General features: G+C 42.8%; 1 pseudogene; it reads right to left on the bottom strand.

The window, feature by feature from the left end:
- Positions 1-4,972: 4,972 nt before the first annotated feature.
- Positions 4,973-14,310, bottom strand: LOC122555654 (extracellular calcium-sensing receptor-like; annotated as a pseudogene).
- Between the last annotated feature and the right edge of the window lie 464 nt (positions 14,311-14,774).

The following is a 14,774-nucleotide window of genomic DNA, read 5'->3' as shown; positions in this document are numbered from 1 at the left end:
TATCTTAGCCTGCTTGGCACACCCTCCTCATTCCTGAAGAAGGGCTTATGCCCGAAACATCGATTCTCCTGTTCCTTTGATGCTGCCTGACCTGCTGCGCTTTTCCAGTAACACATTTTTAAGCACTTTCTGCCTCTACCATCCTCACAGGCAATGAACTCCAAACTCTTACCAGGCCCCTGGGTGAATTTTTTTTTTCTCATGTCTCATCTAAACCTTAAATCTATGCTCCTCCTCATCCAAAGCTGAAAAAGTATCTATGGTTTATCGGCATCTGGGCACAACCTGCTCCATTTTCTGTGTACTTGCAAATGGGACTGAACACTGTGTGATCGTTACCGTTCTGGTCTATTGATGGAAAAATTTCATTACTAAAGTGGCTGAATATTGTTGGACTGGGATTAGTGCTCTTTGGAACTCAGGCTACAATGATTTACCTCCAAGAACAATGTGCTAAGTACAGCTCCAGCTAACCAATAGTTTATCCATGGATTTAATTATGTTTCAGATTTTGAAGGCTACCCACGATCAAATACTGCCTCATTCAAGGGATGCCACTCTTAACTCATTTCTAGAATTCAGGTTTTTTGGCCATTATTGGACAACAGTTGAAATGAGGGATGATGCCAAATCCAGACAAAGCACAACTGTCCTCAGTACCTGAGGCATTAGTTTACTCATGTGCTGTAAAATGTCATAAAATTCCTATACATTTTATTCTCCAGTTTAATTACAATAAAACCAGAATTTTAACTGGATTTATGTGAGTACCAATGACAATAGTGTGATTCAGAGTAACCTCTGCTTCTTAGGAAATTTACAGCTAAGGGGATGTAATGACTGTTTTGGATGTATAGTACCTACTAGAGAAAGTGAAAAACTTGACATACCCTTGGGAAGCAAGGTAGGGCAGGCGACTGAGGTCTCAGTGGAGGAGCACTTTGGGCTTGCGACCATAATTCTATTAGTTTTAAAATATTGATGGAAAAGGATAGACCAGGTCTAAAAGCTGAAGTTCTAAATTGGAGGAAGGCCACTTTTGATGGTCTTAGGCAAGAATTTTCAAAGGTTTTTGGGGGTAGATGTTTACAGATAAAAGGACAGCTGGAAATACGAAGCCTACAAAAATGAGATGAGAGTCGAGAAATAATATATTCCTGTTAGGGTGAAAGGCAAGGTTGGTAGGTGTAAGGAATGGTGGATGACTCGAGAAATTGTGATTTTGGTTAAGAAAAAGAAAGAAGCATATGTTAGGTATAGACAGCAGAGATCTACTGAATCCTTAGAAGAGTATAAAGGCATAGGACTATACTCAAGAGAGAAATCAGGAGGGCAAAAAGGGGATATAAAATAGCTTTGGCATATAGGATTAAGGAGAAATCAAAGGGATTCCATAAATACATTAAGGACAAAAGGGTATTTAGGAGAGAATAGGGCCCCTCAAAGATCAGCAAGACAGCCTATGTTTGGAACTGCTGGAGATAGGGAGATACTAAACAAGTACTTTACATCAGTGTTTATTGTGGAGAAGGACATGGAAGATATAGAATGTGTGGAAACAAATATGACATATTGAAAAATGTCCATGTTACAGAGCAGAAGTTACTGGATGTCTTAAAACACATAAAGGTGGATAACCCCCCAGGATCTGATCAGTTGTAGCCTAGAACTCTGTGTGAAGTTAGGGAAGTGATTGGTGGGGCCATTGCTGAGATACGTGTATCATCAATAGTCACAGGTGAGGTGCCAGAAGACTGGAGGTTGACTAATGTGGTGCCACTATTTAAGAAAGGTGGTACGGAAAAACCAGAGAATATAGACCAGTGAGCCTGACATTGATGGTGGTCAAATTGTTGGAGGGAATCCTGAGGGACAGGATTTACATACCTTGAAAAGGCAAGGACTGATTAGGGATAGTCAATATGGCTCTGTACATGGTAAATCATGTCTCACAAACTTGACTGAGTGTTTTGAAGAAGTAACAAAGAGGATTGATGAGGGCACATTGATGAAGGACGTGATCTAGATGTACTTCAATATGATGTTCAACAAGGTCCCCCATGGGAGATTTGTTAGCAAGGTTAGGTCTCATGGAATATGGGAGAACTAGCCATTTGGATACATAACTGGCTTGAAGTTAGAAGACAGAGGGTGGTGGAGAAAGGTTGCCTTTTGTTCTGGAGTCCTGTGACCAATGGTGTGCCACAAGGATTGGTGCTGTGTCCACTGCTTTTCCTCATTTATATAAATGATTTGGATATAAACATAGGAGATATAGTTGGTAACTTTGCTGATGACACCAAAATTGGAGGTGCAATGGACAGGGAAGAAGGTTACCTCAGAATTCCACGGGATCTGCATGGTGGTGGCACGGTAGCTCAGTGGTTAGCACTGCTGCCTCACAGTACCAGGGTCCCAGATTCACTTCCAGCCTTGGGTGACTGTCTGTGTGGAGTTTGCACATTCCCCCAGTGTTTGCGTGTGTTTCCTCCCACAGTCACAAAGATGTGCAGGTCAGCTGAATTGGCCATGCTAAATTGTCCATAGTGTTAGTTGCATCAGTCAGTGGGAAATGGGTCTGGGTGGGTTACTCTTCAGAGGGTCGGTGTAGACTGGTTAGGCTGAAGGACCTGTTTTCACACTGTAGGGAATCAAATCTTGATCAGATGGGCCAATGGGCTGAGGAGTGGCAGATGGAGTTTAACTTTGATAAATGTTAGGTGCTGCATTTTGGAAGGCAAATCAGGGCAGGGCTTATACACTTAATGATACAGTCCTGGGGAGTGTTGCTGAATAAAGAGACCTTGGAGTGCAGACTCATAGCTCCTTCAAAGTGGAGTCACAGCTAGATAGGATAGTGAAGAAGGCATTTGCTGTGCTTCCCTTTTTTGGTCAGAGCATTGAGTATAGAAGTTTGAGGTCATGTTCCAGCTATACAGGACATTGGTTATGCCACTTTTGTAATATTATGTGCAATTCTGGTCTCATTCCTATCAGAAGGATGTGGTGTAAGTTGAAAGGGTTCAGAAAAGATTTACCAGGATTGTTGCAAGGGTTGGAGGATTTGAACTATAGGGAGAGGCTGAGTAGGCTGTGACTGTTTTCCCTGGAGCATTGGAGGCTGAGGGGTGACCACAAAGAGATTTATAAAATCACGAGGTGCATGGATAGGGTAACTGGACAAGGTCTTTTCCCTGGTTTGGTGGAGTCCAGAATGAGAAGGTATAGGCTGAGGGTGAGAGGGGAAAAATTTAAAATGGACTTTAATGGCAACACTTTCACGCAGAGGGTGATGCGTAGATGCAGTGAACTGCCAGAAGAAATGGTGGAGGCTGGTACACTTGTAACATTTAAAAGGCATCTGTATTGGCATATGAATAAGAAGGGTTTAGAGGGATATGGGCCAAGTGTAGGCAAATAGGACTAGGTTAGGTTAGGATATCTGGTCAGCATGGACGAGTTGAACTGAAGGGTCTGTTTCTATACTGTACATCTCTATAATTCTATGACTCTATGAGTGCTACAAGGAAGAGGTAAATGTATTTCTACATTGGTGAAGAGGAGTACAACCTCCCACCAATACCTCCATCCATATCTCAGCCCTTGAGGTAACATGTCTCCTTCCCAGGATTGGCAATCTTCCAAGAGCTGTTGAACTGTCCTCCTGGCCCACTCCCTCATGGTGGTGATTTATAAAATATCAACAAATATCCTGTCATCCCTGATCGTTGACTTCTCCCACACTTCAAAGGAACTGAGTATGACAGATCAGTAAGACTTCCAAAACAAGCACCTGCAATCACTCCATGGAAGATTCTATTCCTGAACAGATATTTAATCATCGTGTATTTAATAATGGTTTCTGTAATTTTGCCAACGATAAACACTAACTTTTCTGTCACCTTTATTTGGAAATGTTTCAAATCCATGGACACGTTGTAAATCAAGCATACAAATAATTGATAAATGTGTTGAAACACAAATTTGTAATTTTATTTAGAATCCCTACAGTGTGGAAGCAGGCAATTTAGCCCATCAAGTATACATTGGCTCTCTAAAGACCATTCATCTAGATCCACCCCACACCAGTCCTGTACCCTGCATTTCCTATGACTATTCCACCTAGCTGTACATCCTTGGACACTGTGCTACAATTTAGCATGGTCAATCCAGCTAATCTGCCCATATTTGTACTGTGGGAGGAAACTGGAGCGCCCAGAGGAAACCCACGCAAACATAGGGAGAACATGCAAACTCCAAACCTCTACTAGTTTCAATCTATGTAGAAAACTATCTGTGCAGTATTTGATAATCTTCATGAAGAACAACCATTTCAGGAATGACTTGGTAAATTCGGTCTTCGAAATGCCAAACTTATATCAGTGAATTTCAGTTAGAAGATGCACATCAGATTTTAGTTAAAACATATTGTTCGTATTAAGTAAATAAGAATACACGGCCTGCTGGTTAGCGAAAATGCATTGCAGAAACGTCACCACTAAGAAAGGAATAAGCAAATTATTCCTAATTTACATCTGAAACAGCTGGAAAATCCACATTTCCACTCAGCCGCTAAAATGGTGAACTCGAAGATTGCAAATGCACTCTGTTCCAACTAGCGTCTCCACATCCTCCTGCCACCGACTCCTTCAATGTAAAACGAGCACAATGACATAATTTTATTAATGGATTTTTAAAAATCCACGTGACTAATCTATTTTGCCCACTTGAATAGGCCAAGGTTCACATGGATTGTTTTGATAGATAAAGTACCTTTCAAAGCGAAACTTCGTGCAGTTTCGGTTTGAAATTCAAGGAATGGCAAAGAAGTGAAAGAAACTTTGATTCTTATTCAATATATGCAGATCCTATTCAATTCCAATTAAATAAAAATCAGGAGAGATGCAGAAAATGGTTTAAAATATCAGCCCAACTTCAAAATTCATCTTCTTGATGGTAATTGCGACTCCGATCAATTGTGCAAAATGGGAGTTGGTGAAACAGACCGCGTTACAGCTCTCCACACTGAATTGCCATTCACTATCTTTACAATTAAATAGTTACATAATGAAGTATTCATGCCTCGTTTATGAATGTTTTCAAAGCTTTATTTGGAAGCCACTGAGCCCATTATATTCCGCTTTGTATTGTTTTCTTTCTTCAACAGAATAATGTAACATTTTGGAGCAAAAATGCAAATAACCAGACCAGAACTGGATGCCAAAATAGCAAATACTTCAACCGCCACAGCATATTTCCCTGGTGAACTGATGTACGCTGGAATGAAAGTTATCCAATCAGCGCTAAAGATAAGCATGCTAAACGTTATGTGTTTCGCTTCATTGAAGTTATCTGGAAGGTTTCGAGCGAGAAAAGCTACTACAAAACACACGCAGGAGAGAAATCCAACATTCCAGAAGATTCCCCTGGCCTCCGAAACACCATTAGCCATGCGGCTGATGCAGCTACCACCCCCACGCTGATTGATGATGTCACTTCTGCCCCCATCATGGCCACTCCCACAGCCACTTCCGGCCCTCATATCATCACTGATGCCACACGCTCAGTGACTTCCACCACCCCTACTGCCGTGTCTGCCACCACTTCCGTCCCCACCAACGCCACTCACCTGCATTCTGCTGACACGCCCCCCACAGACCCCACTGTCACTATCCCCACCCCCCAGAACCCCGAGGGGAACACTACCCCTGCTCATGACTCTACCCCCATTCCCCCCACCATCACACCCACTCCAGGTACTGGCTCCGACCCCACTCCCAGTTCTACACCCACACCAGCTCCCAGCTCCCAGCCCTGCCGAGTTTTCACCATCCCCCCAGACCTTCCCCTCACTGAGGACGAACGATCAATCCTCAGCAAAGGACTCACCTTCGTCCCCCTCCGTCCACGCATCAATGAATTTAATACACGCCGTGACATCGAACAATTCTTCCGTCGCCTCCGCCTCCGAGCTTACTTTCACAATCAGGACTCCCGCCCACCTTCCGAGGACCCCTTCGCCCACCTCCAACACACTGCATCCACCTGGACACCCCGCGCTGGCCTATTACCTGACCTCGACCTCTTCATTTCCAACTGCCGCCGGGACATTAACCGCCTCAACCTGTCGACCCCCCTCCCCCACTCCAACCTCTCATCCTCACAACGCGCAGCTCTCCAATCCCTCTGCTCCAATCCTGACCTCACCATCAAGCCAGCGGACAAAGGGGGCGCAGTGGTAGTCTGGCGCACTGACCTCTACATCGCTGAAGCCAAACGCCAACTCGAGGACACCTCTTCCTACCGCCCCCTTGACCATGACCCCACCCCCCATCACCAAATCATCATCTCCCAGACCATACACAACCTCATCACCTCAGGAGATCTCCTACCCACAGCTTCCAACCTCATAGTCCGGGAACCCTGCACTGCCCGGTTCTACCTCCTTCCCAAGATCCACAAGCCTGACCACCCTGGCCGACCCATTGTCTCAGCATGCTCCTGCCCCACTGAACTCATCTCTACCTACCTCGACACTGTCCTATCCCCCCTAGTCCAGGAACTCCCCACATACGTTCGAGACACCACCCACGCCCTCCACCTCCTCCAAGACTTCCGTTTCCCCGGCCCCCAACGCCTCATCTTCACCATGGATATCCAATCCCTCTACACCTCCATCCGCCATGACCAGGGCCTCCAAGCCCTCCGTTTTTTCCTCTCCAGACGTTCCCAACAGTACCCCTCCACAGACACTCTCATTCGTTTGGCCGAACTGGTCCTCACCCTTAACAATTTCTCCTTTGAATCCTCCCACTTCCTCCAGACCAAAGGGGTAGCCATGGGCACATGTATGGGCCCCAGCTATGCCTGTCTCTTTGTTGGCTACGTAGAGCAGTTGATCTTCCGTAATTACACCGGCACCACACCCCACCTCTTCCTCCGCTACATTGATGACTGCATTGGTGCCACCTCGTGCTCCCGCAAGGAGGTTGAGCAATTCATCAACTTCACCAACACATTCCACCCTGACCTTAAATTTACCTGGACCATCTCTGACACCTCCCTCCCCTTCCTGGACCTCTCCATCTCCATCAGTGACGACCGACTTGACACTGACATTTTCTACAAACCCACCGACTCCCACAGCTACCTGGATTACACCTCTTCCCACCCTACCTCTTGCAAAAATGCCATCCCATATTCCCAATTCCTCCGCCTCCGCCGTATCTGCTCCCAGGAGGAGCAGTTCCACCATAGAACACACCAGATGGCCTCCTTCTTTAGAGACCGCAATTTCCCTTCCCACGTGGTTAAAGATGCCCTCCAACGCATCTCGTCCACGTCCCGCACCTCCGCCCTCAGACCCAACCCCTCCAACCGCAACAAGGACAGAACGCCCCTGGTGCTCCCCTTCCACCCTACCAACCTTCGCATAAACCAAATCATCCGCCGACATTTCCGCCACCTCCAAACAGACACCACCACCAGGGATATATTTCCCTCCCCACCCCTCTCCGCCTTCTGCAAAGACCGTTCCCTCCATGACTACCTGGTCAGGTCCACGCCCCCCTACGACCCACCCTCCCATCCTGGCACTTTCCCCTGCCACCGCAGGAACTGTAAAACCTGTGCCCACACCTCCTCCCTCACCTCCATCCAAAGCCCTAAAGGAGCCTTCCACATCCATCAAAGTTTTACCTGCACATCCACTAATATAATTTATTGTATCCGTTGCTCCCGATGCGGTCTCCTCTACATTGGGGAGACTGGGCGCCTCCAAGCAGAGCGCTTTAGGGAACATCTCCGAGACACCCGCACCAATCAACCAAACGGCCCTGTGGCTCAACATTTCAACTCCCCCTCCCACTCTGCTGAGGATATGGAGGTGCTGGGCCTCCTCCACCGCCGCTCCCTCACCACCAGACGCCTGGAGGAAGAACGCCTCATCTTCCGCCTCGGAACACTTCAACCCCAGGGCATCAATGTGGATTTCAACAGCTTCCTCATTTCCCCTTCCCCCACCTCATCCTAGTTTCTAACCTCCAGCAACACGACCCCCTGACTTGTCCGGACTTGTCCGACCTGCCCAGCTCCTTTTCCACCTATCCACTCCACCCTCTCCTCCCTGACCTATCACCTTCATCTCCTTCCCCACTGACCTATTGTACTCTATGCTACTCTATCCCCACCCCCACCCTCCTCTAGCTTATCTCTCCACGCTTCAGGCTCTCTGCCTTTATTCCTGATGAAGGGCTTTTGCCCGAAAAGTCGATTTTGCCTATCCTCGGATGCTGCCTGAATTGCTGTGCTCTTCCAGCACCACTGATCCAGAATCTGGTTTCCAGCATCTGCAGTCATTGTTTTTACCTCGTTGATAGAAATCCAATATAACTGAGTACACAGTAGAAGGCTAACGAAGACCCTACATTGCATTCAAACACGATTATCTCGCTAGGGTAACTAGTATTTTTCAATGGATAAGGTGGAAATATAATTAACCAGGTAGTACATATTGCACATTGTATCAGCGTAACGATGCAAACTATCAGCTGTTGTTGTCTTGGTCCAAACCACTTCATCATATTATTGCTGGGAAATGTTGCTTTGAATGCCATCACCACAACAATTGTTTTACTCAATACACAAGAAATGCAAAGAACAAAACTAATACCAAACGCTACGTGGCAGAGCATACAAGACCAAACTGAAGGTTCCCCAATGAATGTAATTGAAGATAGAAAACAAAGTGTCAGGGCAAAAAGAAGGAAGCTTAACTCAGAGTTATTAGCTTTAACAATCGGAGTGTGTCTATTGATGTAGAACATTGCGAAAACACCAACAGTGGCACAGGGTCCAAACAGCGCCAGTGTCACCAGAATTATTTCCATTGTCTCAAAAAAGGAAAGAAACTCGGTTTCCTTTGGGATGCACATATCCTGTCTTTCATTAGATTTGAATTCCAATGGACATTTTACACAATGAACTTGAATCTGAAAAAAGCAGCACAAGACTTAGTCATTATAGAGGTATCCTAACAACATTGTTACACTGCTGACATCAACCTTATAATGCTATGCCTTTGGTACAGGTAATGATGTTTTCTTACCAGTTGTGTTACTAATTTCTCCTTGTGCACATGGTATGCAATCAAAACAGCAAATGGGCTGTCCTTTTCTTCCTGCCTTCCTTGTTCCTTTATGGCAGCTTTCGGAACAAACAGCTTTTGGAACCTGATTATGGAGATGAATACAATTGTGAAGAAATACTATAATTCCATGAGGTAAATTTATAGCATTCAGTCTGGAGTAAAGAGCAAAATCTATTTGTATTACATTTATTAGAACTGTCCTTTTTTCAAATAATCTTACAGTCTCTGACCTGATCATATCCAATTTAAAGCTGCTTTAAAGTGCTTGGGATAGATTTGTATTTACAGAAGCAGAACATTTTTAGTAAATTCAGATTTGCATGATAGCATTCATGACAGAGTTGCTTCATTTATTATTTAAAAAGGAAATAGGCAAAGTAATAAAATAAATGTATTTTGTAAGGATATCGTTTAATGGCTCAAATGAAAATGAATTTATAAGTAAAAATGATTTTGTTAATTCATTCATGTGATGTGGGCATCACAAGCCAGGCGACAGTTTATTGCCCACTCCAATTTCCTTTTGTGCTACCATCTTGAACTGTCTTAATCTGTTTGCTATAGTCAGACCCATAATGTAATAAGGGAGTAAGCGACAGGACTTTGGTTGTCCCAGCGACAAAGAAGGACCCGACGTATGTTTCCAAGTCATGATGGAGAGTGGCTGCCAGGGTAACATGCCAGGGTAATATATTTGCTGCCAATGTTCTTCTGGAAGGAAGTGATCATGGGAATGGATTGTACAGGCTAAGAAGCATTGTTGAATTTCTGCACTGTACCTTGTAGATACTGCCACTGTGCATTCTTTGTTGGGGAATTAATGCTTGTGGATGTGGTGCCAATCAAGTGTCGGGGAACTAATGCTTGGATGGTGTCAAGCTTATTGAGATTTGTTAAGGTACACACATCCAGGCAAGTGGGAGTATATCAAAGAAGTCCTGTGCTCTGTAGGTTGTGGAGAGTCCAGAGATGAGCTATCTGCTGCATACTTCCTAACCTCTGACCTGCTCAGGTAGCCACAGAACTTATATGACTAGCCCAGTTCAGGTTCTAGTCAATGGTAACCCCTTGGCTGTTGATAGTGGGGGTTTTAGTGTTGCTGATGCTACCCCATATACTATAAAAACTTTTAAATCTTCTCTTGTTGGCGATAGTCATTGCTTGGCATTTATGAAGCACAAATGTGCTTGCAACAAAGATGAATATGAACCATACTGTTCCTTTACATCAACCTAATGGATCCACTACCCTCTGAACATTTTTCAAACCTATTAAATGACTACTCAGTATGTTTAATTTGTTACATTTTTGTTCATAATATTCATTTGTTAATTCAGTGACATTTAATATATAATGATATTTATAACTCTTCTTAAACTGCACTGTCTCTTACTTTTTTGCCATTTTAAATATATCAGTTAGGTGTAAAGGCATTTTACTGTTGAAGTGGGTGCAAATAAAACATTTCTTAGACCTTACATTCTAATTGATCTTAGAATTGGTGAGCAGAAATTTTCTATTTTACAATGCCAGATATGTTGCAATTTTACTCAACATTAGGAAATGGTCAGTAGTGATTGGCTGCCTATTTGAAGCAACAACCATTTAAAAGAATCAAAATTGAAATCAGAAAGCAGACAGTGTTTAAAAAGGTTCATCACCAATCTTACCGACTTCTGACCACCACTCCAAATAATTGCCTTTTCTGTTATTGAAAATTCTTCTCCAGAACGAGCTGATCCATCAGAGTGCCCAATATTTACAATGTCAATGTCACCGAGGGCATTTGGTCGCCAGTTTACAATGTCATATGTTGCGACAGGGTCTCCATTTTCATCCAAATAAACCTTGCCTCCGATCTTGGTTACGAAATTCAGTGTTCTCATGTAATATAACAACTTTGAATAAAACAAAATGGGAACTCATTTACATTAATTGCAATTTTTCAACCCTGAATTCTGTCACATTGGGTATCCATATAAATGTAGTCAGCAAGCCATATTACATGTTCCTTACCTGCCATGGTTGAAAATTTGAAACATTTGGACAGCTCCCATTGGAGAAAGGTCCTTGCCCAGTTTTACATGACGCCATGTTGTGAAGTACATGAGCTAGAGCATAAGTTGCTTTGTACACCTTGTAAGTGACTCGGTATTGTAAGACATCAGTAAATTTGTTTCGGACATTCTGTAAATTTTCTCTCCCTGTGCATTCCTTAAACTGCGATTTAGTTTTTCGAGAATCTATTTTGATTCCATTGCTTATAGTGCAGTTGAAATTATTTTCCCAAAACGATTTCATCAAGAGGCTCCCTGGATACAAGGATGAATGAACTTTCATTTGGAACTCCCTCAACCCTGGTATGCTGACTTTGCGAATTGCGATGCCAATTACACCAGAAGTAATCTTTTTTACTTTCATCTGCAGGAAGAAGTAATGTGAAAACCCATGATTCACTTCCAATCCATTATATGCCACTGATATTTTGTCTAATTATTTCCTTTAGAAGAACACCCATACTTGCTTCTCTCACAAAAGAAACAACAACTTTTGTAGATGAGTTTTGTATGGTGTGAATTGTTTTCAGTAACTTATCTTGAGTGTATGTTTTATAAAATGACTCAGAAAAGACTCTACAAACACCTAAATGTTGAACTGTCTCTTCAAATGCTTGCATTCCAAAGTTTCCATAGTCATCGTCGCCTTTAACTGTCCCAATCCAGGTCCATCCAAAATGCTTCACCAGCTGGGCTAATGCTCTCGCCTGATAGTAATCACTCAATATTGATCGAAAAAATGACGGATATTCCTTTCTGTTGCTCAGGCACGCACAGGTAGAAAAATAACTAACCTGTCAGAAATAAAGCAAAATAATTTGCCATTCAATGAAAATGTGCAGTTGTTCATGATACTAACACATTAATTTTGGTTGAGAAGAGGAAAGATTCCAACTTGCCTCATGGTTACAGCAGTGGCCCATCTTAAATGCATAATAAACCATTTATTTAATACTCTTGAAATGTTCCCATCAAATATTTTCTCTTAGTATTCATTCCAAGTATTGCTCTTTCTTGATTCAACTTGTCCTCGCTACAACTATGCACAACGTTCTGTTCTCACAATTTAACATGAAGAACATCATTGAACATTCTCTTTTTCTCTCTTTCTGCAGCTTAATTTGGGATAATTCAAACTTTGTGCAACATTGCATTGAGGATCCACAGTCAACCTCGCCTTTTGTCCCTTCCCACAGAAGTCAAGAGAGGGAAAGGAAAAGAAGGTGCAGGATATGCAACTAATTCTACATGACATTGCCCAAACTTAAATTCCCTCTTCATCCTTATATCTTTTGCACATAGTCAACATTATCTGATGCTTAATTGCGAAGTAAAACTTTATTGATTTTTATCCAACTTCTGGAACCAACATTAAGCTCACTGCCCCTCAAGTATGAATGATACCTGCCCCAGTGAGCCGATGCTGAAACATTTTATTGTTTCAATTAGGTTTATTTCATTGCATTATGTAATGTTTACATTCTGTACTTTAGCATTCTATTGATCGTGTTGTTTGCTGCTGGGCAGGCTTTGTGCATATTTCACCCTTAATTCGCTTGCAGATGATCTAGGAAGGTATTCAGCTCCAGGGTTACTGGAGATGGGCAACATAAATTATTTTTTCAGCACTGACCGCATCTCAGGAAACAATAAAATTGAACTAAATTTACCCATTTTCTTGTAATCATTTTTGTTAGTTTCCCTTATCATATTTTCACTACCCAGTTTCTGAAAAGTGATTCTCAAAGCTTACCTTTGAAGAACAATAACAACCTGTTTTCAAAGTTTGTGCGAAGATTTGTAGCTCAGGTGCTCGTTGTTGTGGTTCTGTTCGCCGAGCTGGAAGTTTTTGTTGCAAACGTTTCGTCCCCTGGCTAGGCGACATCATCAGTGCTTGGGAGCCTCCTGCGAAGCGCTTCTTTGATGTTTCCTCCGGTGTTTATAGTGGTCTGTCCCAACCGGAAGCGGCAGGGACAGACCACTATAAACACCGGAGGAAACATCAAAGAAGCGCTTCGCAGGAGGCTCCCAAGTACTGATGATGTCACCTAGCCAGGGGACGAAACGTTTGCAACAAAAACTTCCAGCTCGGCGAACAGAACCACAACAATAACCTGTTTATAAAGCTATAATTATGCTGAACCAAAGACCAGTCAACAGTAATTGTTCTGGACAGTCTGACTATCCTGAATGAAATTCTAATGCGAATGTAAATTAAGACGCTGGTCTGTTTTGGATGATTATCAAAAAAAGTTATGGATCTTGCAGAGATGGATTAAATGCTGCATATAATATCACCTCACATACAGTTGACACAAATTTGTTCACTTTGCATAACTGAGTTATTTAACGCCATATCTTACCATAGGGATTCTGAAAGTACTGATCAAAAGTGCTATTGCAAAAGATTGTGTGGATCCAGAATCAGCAACAATCGCAGAAATAATGGAGGAGTTTTTATAGTTATCAGTGGACATGTTTGCCACAGGACAGTTTAGAAACTCCAAAGCTGCTTTTAATGATAACTGGGGCAAATGACAAGAATTGTATATGCGGTATCCCAGAGTAACTCCAGGAAGCAGAGCTGTATCGTTGTTTATTTCCTCTATGGCAAAAATCATTGCCAGTGCAAAATGGAATGGTCTAAACTGAAAGCTGCAAAGAAGGTGAACAAACAAGACTGAGGTAAAAAAAACACAGAAAGCAACCATACGATTATATCAGAGTGGATCACAGCATAGCTATCATTAGGGATAATTCAGTGGTACCAAATTTCTCTAAGCTGGAAGTTGATGGATTTATATCATAATGCAAAGCCCTGAACAAAAAATCTTAATTGATATTAAGCAAAGACCTGACTATTTGCCCGATGTCAAATTAAATATTTAGAGGATTGCTGACCTTCCTGCTCAGACCCAATGGAAGCATTTCAAAGGAAAGCAGCAGAGTTATCACAAGGCCTTATCCAATATTTATCTCACATTCCAATATAGAGCTTCTACTAGCACACACTAACGTGAGGCATTCTGCTGGCTCTGGCTGATGGCTGAAGGAGAGATCTGGATACTCAACGTGGTAATGCAATGGAATAATTCCTCTCAGCATGATATCTCCATCCTTTGACAAGCCCAGTAAATCAAACCTACCCCAATGTTTGCAAGCCTGCTCATTACTGGACCATGCTAGGGCAACATCAGAAATTACCACGAAAAGAAACCGACAATGCATTATTGACAGGGCAAGTAATTGTCCTTGGCTGACAGTATGATGAACATCAATATGTTACTTGGCTAATCATTTGTTGAACATCAATATGTTACTTGGCTAGTTCCTTAAGAAAACACATCACCACTTTTGTCAACATGGGACTCATGAGGAAATGATTGCAAACGTTGTCACCTGTCAATCCAATTACAATCAGAAAGTGCTGGAAACATGTGGGAAACCAGGCAGCATCTGTTCACAGAGAAGCGTCATTAATCTGTCATGTCGATTGATTCTCAGAACTTCTGAAATTGTCTTCCAGTAGAAACTTTAGAGTGGATGTTCAGGATTACAAGATCTGGAGT

The sequence above is a fragment of the Chiloscyllium plagiosum genome, unplaced genomic scaffold, assembly GCF_037043375.1.
Source record: "Chiloscyllium plagiosum isolate Xiang-an unplaced genomic scaffold, Cpla_swu_hap1 HiC_scaffold_13, whole genome shotgun sequence".
NCBI classification, from domain to species: domain Eukaryota; kingdom Metazoa; phylum Chordata; class Chondrichthyes; order Orectolobiformes; family Hemiscylliidae; genus Chiloscyllium; species Chiloscyllium plagiosum.
Note: the sequence above shows the minus strand (reverse complement) of the source record. Positions and strands in the feature narration are given on the sequence as shown.